This window comes from Lycorma delicatula, chromosome 13, assembly GCF_047948215.1.
Source record: "Lycorma delicatula isolate Av1 chromosome 13, ASM4794821v1, whole genome shotgun sequence".
In the NCBI taxonomy this organism is placed as follows: domain Eukaryota; kingdom Metazoa; phylum Arthropoda; class Insecta; order Hemiptera; family Fulgoridae; genus Lycorma; species Lycorma delicatula.
The window spans coordinates 21,364,661-21,377,953 of record NC_134467.1 but is presented as its reverse complement, the minus strand read 5'-3'; the positions used below and the strand labels follow the sequence as shown (position 1 = coordinate 21,377,953).

General features: G+C 22.4%; 1 protein-coding gene across 1 annotated transcript in view; it reads right to left on the bottom strand.

The window, feature by feature from the left end:
- Window positions 1-12,338: 12,338 nt before the first annotated feature.
- The window catches only part of LOC142334035 (uncharacterized), a 211,311-nt gene continuing 210,356 nt past the window's right edge, over window positions 12,339-13,293 (bottom strand). The window contains exon 27 of the mRNA XM_075381700.1: window positions 12,339-12,629. The gene's annotated coding sequence lies outside the window, so the exon portion shown is untranslated. The remainder of the gene's footprint in view (window positions 12,630-13,293) is intronic.

Below are 13,293 nucleotides of genomic sequence, written 5' to 3'. Positions count from 1 at the left end.
AACTAAGAGTTAAAAATGAAAAAAATATATATTACAGAATTTTTTATTCAAAAAATATTTTTTTATTAAAATATTGTTTTTTTTTAAATTTATTTACTTAATATACATTTTTTCATTGACACTCTTACTGAAATAGATAATTATTTAAAGCCAAGAAATTTGTAGTTGTACACGATAACTTAATTAATTGATAACTTATCAATTACATAGTGACAATAAACACTATCAAATTTTATTACTTTAGATAATATTTTTTATTAATCCCAACATAGAATCATGTAATCTAAGAGAAATCTGAGAAAATCAACATTTTAGTAAAATATATTCATAAAAATAATTCTCCATTAAATGATTCTATAGACAGACCTTAAACTAGTATGACCTATAAACCTCCTTTATATTTAAAAAAAAACAAACAAAAAAACAGTGTATTATGGATAGAAAATTTAAGATTTCAAACTGATCTCTAACTACCAAAGGAAGATTCAGATAAATTAACTATTATTTTATTTTTATTTTAATCTAGGTCCTGGAATACACAGAACCTTAGTTATAGTTGTTAATCCACTCCATTCCAGATACTGTAATAATTTTTTTTATCTCCAAAAAGTAAGTATAATATAAAACATATAAAGTTATATGTCAGTCTGATTATCTAGATATCTCTCATTACATCAAATAAACCATAAATTCATTATATTAATTAATTAAGTTTAAATGTGAATTAAGTTCATCCAGAATTTACCGGTTCTATATAAAGTAAGTACATCCATATTTTATAATATTTCTATTTTTGCAGTTATCTAGTGTATTTTTAATCCATTGTAATCAAAATTGGTGAATAGATTCTATTCTACTTGTAGTATACTTGGTTATGTTTCATGACAGGTACATATCAAATTTATTTTTTTAATAATACATAAATGTTACTTAATTTTAATAGAATCTATAAAAAAATATTTTTAACTAATTATATAAATTATGAATTTTTTGTTTACAGAATGAGATTTCACTTATAAAAATGTATGTAATGCTCAATTGTAACAATTTTTAAACGTTAGGATACATATTTATGATTTATATTTATAAAAATTATAATTTATATTAGATAACAAACTAATTAATTTCATAAAGCAATTGTTAACAAGGAAGAAATCTAAAAGTTCAAAAGTAGAACTGTCAGAAGCATCAAAAATCCAAACGGCAGTAAGACACGAAGACAGATTACCAGCCGTTATGTTTAATACAGTTCTAGAAAAAGGTAATTAGGGAAAGAAAAGCGAAGAAAAAAAAATTGAAAAAGTAAGATTAGGATTTAATAAAATGGTCTCTTGATAAATTGATTGACATTTATAGATGATCTTCCAATTCTAGTAGAAGTATTACAATCAGGCAAAGAACATACCAATAGATTGAAAAGAATAGCTGAAAAAATGAGCCTACAGATATTTTTAGAAAAAATAGAACCCAAAAAACATAAAAAATGTACTCAAATATTATATCACAAATTTCAGTAAATTCAGGAGAACTGTTAACTTCAAGTACCTTGGAGAAATAATACAGCCCGACGGGCTAATTAAAGAAACTGGATCATAAAATCTTAAGATCAATGTAACAAGAAACATATTTCAAGGATGGGGTAACTGAGGTGTTATACAACAATTGTAAGACCCAAAATATAATATGCGGCTGAATGCACAAACCTTCGAATGGGAAGAAATAAACTTGAAAACACAGAATCGAAAATACTGAGAAAAAATGCTAAGATCCTGAAAAGCAAAAATGGTTGGAAACTACAAAAAAAATGAACTTTACTGGAATGTAGACAATCAGAAGTGATAAGGGAGTACAGATATGCGTTTTATGAAAACTTGATTATGGATGAAAACAGACTAACCAAGGAAACAAGATAAAAACTACCACTGGTTCAAAGAAGATCTAAAAGAAGTAAAGACAGAAACGTATAAAATCACAGAGACACATTCAGACAAAAACTTAAAACATGTGATGGATTTTAAAGGAAAAGAACAAGAAAAGATTAAATCCAGCAAAGATAAGATCACTCAAAGAAAATGAAAAAGTTCTGGAAATAAAAGGAAAAAGATTAAGTGAAAACTAGATATTGATAAAAAAATTATAAATTATTTTTTTGTTTGTATAAATTATTTTATTACAGACATAAATATCTGAAATTTTATTATTTTTTTATTTATTTGTTCTTTTTAAATTATTGGAATGGAACATGTTTTAGCATAAAACAGTAGAAGGAAACCATACACAAAATAACAATAATTATATATTTTCTAATGTATATATAAAATTAAATTCTATTTTTATCAATTCATTAATATATGTATACTATTTTCATTATTTTATACTAATTATAGAAACATTTTAAGCGTTTAAAATCTGGTAACATTTATTGACAAATAGTTAACATTTTAACTGGTAAATTATTAAACCATTTCATATATATAAATACTCATTCAAAAGTTTTTTTTTTTTAATAAACTATACGTTTAAAAAAAAATTCCTTACAACTAAATAAATAATTAGATTCAATTGGTGGAAATTATAAATTAAAATAACTTTATTAAAAAGTTAAAAAATAAAAAAAATTTTTGGTTCTGAACATCTTAATTAAACTATTTGTAACACACTAAGTCTCCAACCAGATTGTTTAAAATTTTGAAGCATATTATTTATCATGTTATTTTAAAAACAGCTTTTGAATTTCAAATTATTAACATTTATAATTTTCAATTTTCTTGTTTTTTCTTTAACGAGGAAGTGATATTAGCAACTCTGAAGTAGATATTAGATACACTGTGTTAGATTTATTATACTTACCATGTTTAAAATTAAATAACATTAAAATGAAGTTATGACAAGTTGAAATCTTCTATTAAAATTTATTTTTAAATAGTATACATACAAGAAGTCAGCTCTTTTGTCCACTGACTTATTTTTATACCCAAAAAACTTACAATATTGAAGACTCCTTTCCCGTCATTTCTAATATATAAATAAATTTTTAAAAATTCATATAAGAGATCTCCTAATCATATCTTATCCATAATTTTTAATTTATAACACTCAAGACTACATGAGTTGTAGAAGTGGAAGATATCATATTGTCATAAAAAATAAAAACATATAAAAGTTAATTATTTGAGATTTGATGTATCAAACTGTTTCAAAATTTTTAAATAATTTGGTTTCAGTATCTTAACGAGACAAAGTAAATTTATCATGATTTGTGATTTGTGCTCTGTTAAAATAGTCCTTTTCTCAATTTACTTAAAAAAAAAAAAAAAGTTAAATGATCTTTAGAAAAACAATCAATAAACATTAAAATGTAACAAGTTAAACATTTTCTTAGGTATATATTACAAAAACTCTGATATAGTGATTAAATTCAATAATAGATAGGATTTAATCAGGTATACCAAATTATATAATGTAATAATAAAATATTTAATTAAAATATATAATCATACAATGTACAAACAATATAATATTTTTTTATTTAAAATTATAAATTTAATATATATATATTTGAAACAAAAATTATATCTCAGATATCAATCATTTAACATTTGATAAAGTCTAACTGCATTAAATGTAACTTATATTATAAATTAATCAAACTTTTTTTCTAAATACTTGAAATTATGCTTTTAAAAGATCCTTTTCATGATTTAACCTACTCACTACCAATAAAATATAAGTCTAATTTTATAGACTAATCGGAGATTAGAAAAATCAATTTTTATTAAAGTTTATAACATAATTTTAAATAATATATATTTTTTTTAATTTTATAATAAATATAATTAACAACAATTAAAGCTGTTTTCTCACATAATATTAAAAAAAAAAAAAGATTCGTTTGAAAAGTTCTTGAAATGAAATATAGATAGCGTTTGTGTTATCTATTAAATGAATTGTAACTATCTCAAATTAGTTTGATATTTATTGAGGTTTAATACTCACATTAAAGTTTTAGCACCAAAATATCTGTTTAAACAATTTTCTTTTTTAAATTCATTTAATCTCATAAGTTCATGCATAAGCTTGTAATAACGATTTATTCTTCTGACAATGTTTTTTTTTCCTTTCTTTCCAATATTTTTTTCATTATAAGTACATTTGCTTTCTTTCTTTTTTCATTTCATTTTAAATTCAGATTTGATATTTTCTCTATAACCTGATGGTTCTTTATTTCTTTTATATTATCTCTAGTATAATCACTTGTATATTCTACATTTTCAATTTTGATATTTTCCTTTTTTACGTCTTTGTTAAATATTTTAAACTGGTTTGTTTTTCATTTTATTTTTTTCAAAATAAAAATTTCTTCAATAATCTATCTTTATTCGTTCTTTTAATGTGATCATACAATATTAACAAACCTTTTGCTTCTTGAATTTTGTTGAAATCAATTTTTTGTGTAGATCTTTAACAAGAAAATCATTTTTATATTAAAAATTTTTTTTTTAATTTTATAAATTAAAAAATAAACTATGTTAATTTTTTGGCAAAAAGTAACTTTTTACAAAATATTTTTATAGAAAAAAAAAAAAAAAACAATTTGATTAATTGTTTTTATCAGTTTCATAATTTTTTTCTTCATTTGCCCTATACAAGGTCAATTAAAAATTTAATAGATATAGTCATTAAAACAATTTAATCATTTCTGTGCCCACATATGCTGAATTTATTCATACGCTTACTACAGATGTTATTACATAAAAAACAATTTTTTTATTTATGATTTAATGTATTTAAAAGCATGCCGACTGAAATATAGTTTATTATCTGTACTTATTAAATATAAATCAGCAGAGATTTACATTTAACAAATTAATTAAGTTTGTGGTGAAAATGTAGTGAATAATGAAACGGTAAAAGAGATTAATGAAAAAGAACAAGAAAAAATATTTATGATGAAACGTGGAGTGAACTCATTAATGATGATTTGGTACAATTCATTTAAGAAAAATATTTATGAGAATAAACTTACTGTCCAGTGATATTCATACATTTGAAGTAATCTTTATCCCTGTCAGCATTATGATATCAATCATGAAGACAAAAGAGCTATAGAAGATTGATGGTCTTACAGGTGTTATCATTTTATGATGAGGATGCTCAGAGATTGATTCCACGATATGACAAATGTTTTTATATTTGAGAAAAGTAATTTAAGGTATAATCTTTCTGATAAAAATAAAGTTGTAATTATTTTTTAATAATTTTACTGTACTTACTTTTTGAAAGTGCCTCATGGATAATTATAAATATATAAATTTAAAAAACTCTCAATAGTGTGCAAGTATCAATGATATTCTTAAAAATGCAGACAAGGGAATCATACAATATCAGTTATAGAATTCTAATAAGTAATAAAATTCTAATAATATAAACGGCTATATATGATTATTAAAAAATATTGTTTAACAACCTTCTTCTTTGTCCAAAAATTGATTTATTGCAATTCTACAGATTGATTGACACTGTTTGTTTCAGATAAGATTTGCGAAGCACATCATAAATTAGTTCCTGTTTATACTGTTGCAACATTTCCTTTCAACTTTTACTATAATTTTTACAACTCCTTTTCAGCGCATAATATGAGTGATAAGTTCGTTTTCTAATGTTTCTCTAAATGTTTTTCTTTCCTCCCTATTCTGGTAAGGACTGATTACCCACGAAATTATTAAGTTTTTCTAACAGCACCAAATCTCTAATGCCTCAAGTCTTTTTTACTCCAATTCATATCATTCATGTCTCTTTTGAATTAAAATAATGAATTTTAATAAATTACCAAAAATTTTCTTCAAAAAGCAGAATTCTTTTAGTAAAAATTTTATTCTAAAGGTTCAATTTGTTAAAAGGTTTAATGGAACAAATAATATAAATATTAAAAGTGGTTTACTCACATTGTTGAGTGTCATGGGGTAAATGTATAAAAAATTATATCTTTATGTGGTTTAATTAAAATATAAAAAATACAAATAAAAAGTTTAAGTTTAATAAAGAGAAAATAATTTTTTGTAATTTCATAACAAGAATTTTTCAAATAACCTTTATATAGTTTTAAACAATAAACATTATTTTTTTTTTAATAATAAAGATTTAAATATATTTTTATAACATAACGACAAAATATTTATATTCTTATAAATAATATATATAGTTTTATATATATATATATAACTAATAATTCTTGTTTTTATGATAATAATTTACAATAATAACTATATGTAACCTATACATATAAAGTTAGTAGAATGTACTTATTCTGCAACTAGTCAACTACATTTTACATTAAATATAATTAATTAATTATATATATTACAGATAATGTCCAGTATTTTTATTATTTTCCGATTGGTTACATCAATTAAAAATAATAATTATAAAAAAAGGTTAAAAAAACTATTTTTTTTCAAATAAATATGATTATTAAAAGTTATAGATATTTATTATTTTTATTTCTGATTTAAAAATAATGAAGATTGTATTTTTAGAAATAAAATTAAGTTGCAATATAAAATAATTTATATAAATTTTTTATTTATTTTTTTTTTCATTAAATGATGAAAATTCATTCACTAAATGGAATCATTGGTTGTAAATTGTTCTACTATTTATTTAGACAGTGGATAACTGAATTCATTAACACATTTGTGCTAGATAATGTTTAGATCCATATTATAGGTAGCAAATAACGCTTCTGGTTTGAACAACTGAATCGATTGTTGTTTGTACTTAATAAGGCTGTATTATACACTGTATAACTAGCAGTTTTAGTTTTTGTTGTTAGTTTTTTCCTATGAATACAATTTTTTTTAAATTTTATTTTATTTTGTGCAAACAGATCGTCAAAGGATCATTGAAAAATTTTTTTTATTCTTCTAATTTCTTTCTTCCCAAAATTTCTTCATCTGTTCTGATTTGATCTTTTTATATTCTTCAGTCCAATTCCTACAACTGAGCTTTTTCTGTTCCAAAGTTTTGTTTAGATTGTAAAAAAATTGTTTAAAGTCATCTCAGATTGGGAAATTTTACAAGTGAAAATTTATTTAAAAAATTTTTCAATTTTTTTACGTTAATATTTTCTGGAATATCTATGAATCGCTAATGTTCAGAGTTTACTATTATAAAAATTAGAAACATGGGAAAAATAGGTAACATACGAGTAAAGAATTAAATGTAGGTATGGAGGAGGTTGAAGATGATCTAATTAATTAACAAAATTAAAAATTAATAAGAAGGATAACCAAGAATTAAATTTATTTAGAAAATAATTCAGAATAGGAAAGCTAATGTGCCTAAAACATATTCAGAGAGGAAAAAGGACTGATTAAAAACCTATAAGGATCAGTTGAAAGAGCGAAAAAAAAAGATATGATTAAAGATTAGAAATTATAAACTAAGTAAAAGGAAATTTGAGCCATCAAGAAATTGTAAAGCTTAATTGGAAGTAAAAAAGAGTGGTGATAAAAATGGTGCAAAGGACCTGCCTAAGGGTACATATCTTATCTTTTATGACAATTTGTTTATTTCTAATAAAAATTCCTTTCTTCCTCTTGTACCCTGACTATATATTTAGATTTTGGTTTTAATTTTTAAAATTATTTCTGGATTGGTATATACAGTACAATATCCTTCGAAAAAAAATTACACTGTTACTTATTTTTTCCCCAGTAATTTAAAGATAATTTTTGCTACATCAATGTTTATTATTATTTTCGTTTTATATAGATCTGCATTTATTTTTGTGGTTGGCTAACTGAGCTAACAAAAAAAAATATATATCAATTTCATCATACATTTGAACGAATATAGTATGTAGATTATTTCAGAAATTATTTATTACTTTGTATTATTATATAAAATAATAACAAAAGTAAACACTAATATATCTAACATATAATTTAAAATGCATCGAATTTAATGGACTGTATGAATCGACATGATCCAAGTCAGTAGGGTGGAAGACACAATTACTGAGCTTCTGAAGGAAGGACATAATGGTTATTTTTTAAAGTAATTTTTTATTATTCTCTTAGGTTTTTGATAGGTGAGGTTTCATACTACAGTCTATGGAAAAAAGTTATCTATTACGTAAAAGTTAAGTATTGTTTCCAATTATTTGGAATATGTGGTATGTGATATTACATAATCCAGTTTCAAATCCATTTAAATTGAATAATAATTATCTAAATAATTTTTTATCCTTCTAGAACTGATTATACATATTTTTACTATTCCTTTTTTCTTATTTGTTATTTCTTCTTCCTTGAACCAAAAAATTTGATTAACGTAGCATCAGCTCAATTTGTACTATAGAGAGCCAAATAATCGATACTTTTTGATGGAGTACAAACTCTATTAATAGACTTATCCAGGACTCTGTACTGGAGTTAGGCTGGCATAAAACGGCGTAACTAGTAGTCGATGTGCTTACTAGTTCAATTTTTTTTTTCTTTTCATTATTAGATATGTATAATTTGTTCTGTCAGAACAATAAATACATGAGGCGGATAGATCATCATAAATATCTTGAAGAGGAAAGCGCAAGAGCAATTAACTACTACGTGAATTAGTTTTTAAAAATCTTGAATTTCTTTTAGATTCATATTTTTCCTATGAAATATTAAATAACATTTTAAATTCTATTAATATAAACCACCAATATAATAGTACATACTATTGGGATAAGACATTTTTTATCTTTATTTTATTGCGATAGTACTTTCACAGGATCCTGCATCCACAGTCATGTTTGAATTAATTTAATTAAATTGCACATTAAAATAAAAATAAACAATATGCTGAGTCACTAACCGTGCATATGGTGTAATATTTGTTGTAATACTCAATACTGCAATGTTGTGCGTGGTTAATTTTAGTGACAAAGTACATTTTTATTTTTATTTTCAACTTAATAAAATTAATTCAATCATGACTGAGGATGTGGGATCCTGCGAAAGTCTATCATGATAAAATTAAGATAAGAAACATATTAACTCAAAGAGTATTAGGTAGTTTACATTAGTAGAATTAAAAAATAATATATATATATATATATAATAGGATTTTTATGAATAATTTCCTTAGTAAAACTTTTGAATTCATCAAAAATCTATTACTTGGGAAATGTCTTGATCTACCAAGTGTGGCTCTTAATACACATATTTTTGGGTTATATCGATTTTGTTAAAGTGGGGGTCTGATGGCCCACTTCATGCTTAGAATCCATATTCGAATATATACATCGGGCATAGACCGAATATATAATTTTGTTTATATTTTGGTTTTAAGTTTGTTTATTCTATAACACTTATGAGTATTATTTTAACTTATAGCACATGTTATTAATATGAATATTCTATTTTAAGTACAGATTCATAAGAACATCAAAATATTTTACTCTTTATAATGAGAGATATTGTAAATCTCACCTCTAAATGAGTAATTTGTTGTTGCGATTAGACTTAAGCAGTCTGGCGAGTGGATTTTAATATTGTTAGGGTGTTCTGCTATACTGAATGGTTGGTTGTTTACTATTTGTGGGAGAAAATGCCATATATATGACTTTTTTATCATTTAGCATAAGACTGTGTGCTCAAGCCATGATTTGACAAAGATTTATTTTTTTTTAAATCCAAGTTGCAATTCTTTTCTAAATAAAAAAAGCAACAGAAGTTCCTTGAATTTAAAAGTAATGTTAATTTATTTAATTCAAATTCTTAAATAACTGCAACTTTAAATTTGTATAAAATTACAATGTAGTTACTCATTTCAGGAACTAATTTTTTTGGATGATATTTAATTAAAGCTAAGATCCATCTTTTTCGTTTTATAATTAAAATGACAAAACAAAGTCCAAATCTGGTAGAAATTTAAATCATAAATCTTCTAGAAGAAAAGTAAATTGTAGTTATCAGTTTCCCATGGAAATTTATAGCAAAGCAATTATAAAATTACAGTACAACTGGACTATATCTGTAACAAAGTCATGTAAATATTTTTATAATATATAATCTATTTAATAATTAAGAAATAAATAAAAAATATACATAAAGAACCATTAATAATAGTTTCATGCATACATTTGTCATTCTTTTTCAATTTTAAACTGCATTCATATCTTATTTATATAATATTACAATATAATTTCAAAGATGATTCTCCTAAATAAAACAATCTACCCATTTACCATATTATAATTAATGAATGGTAATATTCAAATTGAGCAAGAAAATGAGATTTCTTTTAATTTAGCTTATGATACATAAAACAGTAATTTGTATGGCGTGCTGAAATGTGTCATTATTTAGAATAATATTTTAACTGATCTAAAAATGGATTCATTCTTATTAAATCTGAAAAAATGTTTATTTTTATCGTAAACATTTTTTTAATAAGAAACATACATTAAAGAGAAAATAATTTTAGTTATCATTTTCATCATAAAAATGGTTTATTACGTTTTATAACACCAAAATGGTGATGTATGATCAGAGAGACAAAATATAATTTAATCTACTTCTCTTCTTAGCCCTAGGTGGTAACAATAATTATATTTCTCAAAAAAATAAAACTGAAAGTTTCTGATCAAAGTATCTTCAATATTCATTTAACAATATTTTATGAAAAAGAGAAAAAAATTTTAAATCCTATCCAAATATTAAAATCTGAAAAATTCAAACTTATTCACTATTATTATTAGTCAATATTTATTTATTTATAACCTCCTGTCAACAAGTTGTGCAATTTAAAAAGAAAAAAATTATTCTATTCTCTTTATTAAAACCTAACCAACTCTATGAAGCCTAACCTTACCTTAATGATCTGTAATAAGAACAAATATTTTATTTGGCTGAAATGACCTTTGGTTAAATTAAATTGAATAGAATAAAAAAAAAGTATTTATACAAAAATCTTTATCTATTTAAAATAATATTTAACATTGGTCCAATGTGCTTTTTATTGTTTATCATAAAAATGAAAAGAATAAGCAGTATCAAATAAGTAATAACTTTTTTATATAAATGTAAACATGAAAATACTATTAACAGTATTACCAACTTTATCATAAATAAAATTATATTAAATTAAATAATTAATCTATAATAATATTAGGAAGTTTTTTTAATATGTATATATAATTTTTTTTTTTATTTTGGCCTTGAAGATTCTTCGATGTTAATTCCATTGAATTTATTAATTAATATGATTTTATAATATACTTATTTGTAGGCCTTTTTAATATAAAATCCAGTATTAATAATAAAATAATAATTAAGAAAAAAAAATAGTGAAATATATAAGGCAAAGAGTTATAAATTAAAAATAAATACTGTCACCTTAAAAAATAAATAAATAAATAGATGTATAAAATAACTATCTATATTAAAAAAAATAACTTCATATTTTATATCTTTATTTATATTTTATAAAATATCAAATCATTTTTGATCTCTTTTTATACTGATAAACATATCTCTTTGTATTTTTTTTAATATACAAATATCTGTATTAATATTATCATATAAAACAGATTATAATTATTATTAATTTAATAATCAAGTAAAATGTTCCTGTATTTATATTTCTATGTAGCTTTTTTTAGTAAAATTTTTTAAAATAATATTAAAAATAAGATTGTCTTTTGCAAAAAATGTCTATTTTTATGGAGGGAATTTTTATATTTATTTTTTTTTTAAATTATCTATTTTATGATAAAACAATTTTTTTTAACAAAGTTATTTATTCTAAAAATTGACAGATTTATTATATTTTTATATGAAATTGATTTGTAAATAATAATTGAAATAATATTTTTGTTTATTTGAGCAGCATATTTTTTATTTTATAATTCTATATACATAAATTTATTTATTTAACAAATAAATTTGGTGACAGCAACAAATTTTACATTAAAAAAACTAAAAATATAGTGCTAATAATAGATAGAAAGAAAAACAAGAAAAAAATATATGTACATGATAACAAGACTAGATAATGTTCACAAATTAAACGTAATATGACAAATTGAAACCTCTTAATTTATTTTATCCAATTTTAATTTAATAAAATAATAATATTTTATATTGACTATTTTTTAAAATAAGTAATTGTAAAAATACTTAGAAATAAAATAATTAATTACCTTACAATTGATATATAAATGATAGTAATAATAAATTTTCTTTGTAATAATATTTTTTTATTGATAATAAATTTCCCATTATATATGATAATTTATAAATGTAGAGCATAATATATTTTGTAAAAATATACACTGTATATTTACGGCTTTATTCTTATGTTTAATTTTTAAATAATATTAGTTTACTGTATTATCTAAATACAACATTTTTTGTCACACGACATACTGTATTTTAGTACATATATTTCTCTTCATTATACTTAAATTCTGTGTTTATATATATATGTATGTATAATATAAATATTATATCTCCAACACATATACATGTATAAAGTTGACAATAATATATTGATTACATCAATATATCAACTTACACATGTTGTGAGTATGTGTATTTTATCTACGACAATTAACATCCCAGTTTATTTTTTAAATTTATCTGTAAAAGAAAAAAGAAGACAAATAATTATATTAACCAATTAAGACTACAATATAATAATATGAAAACAATATGTTCTAAAATGTAATTAAATAACATGACCCACCAGGTTGATCTTGTCCAATAGTATGATAAATCTTTTTTAATTTTCCAATTATCCGGTTCAGCCTTGCAAGGTTTATGAGGATAATCAACGTTCCACTATATATACCGGTATAGAAATAGAACTACTATAAAAATAAATAGTAATTTTTAACAGTTATGATAAACTGTTAAAATTTTGAATCACATCATACCTACCAAAATAAAAAAAAAGCTGACGACACAATTGTAGAACTTTGTCATCATGCAGTTTTTTCTGATGTATGACTTGAACGCACAACTTAATTAAAAATATTTATCATTTCATTTAGGAAGTAGAATTACTAAAGATGGACGAAGCAGGAGCGATATAAAATGCCGAATAGCACGGATGAAACGAGCCTTCAGTCAGAAATATAATTTGTTTAAATCAAAAATTAATTTAAACGTCAGGAAAAGATTTTTGAAAGTATATGTTTGGAGCGTAGCTTTATATGGAAGTAAAACTTGGACGATCAGGGTATCTGACAAGAAAAGATTAGAAGCTTTTGAAATGTGATGCTATAGGAGAAAGTTAAAAATC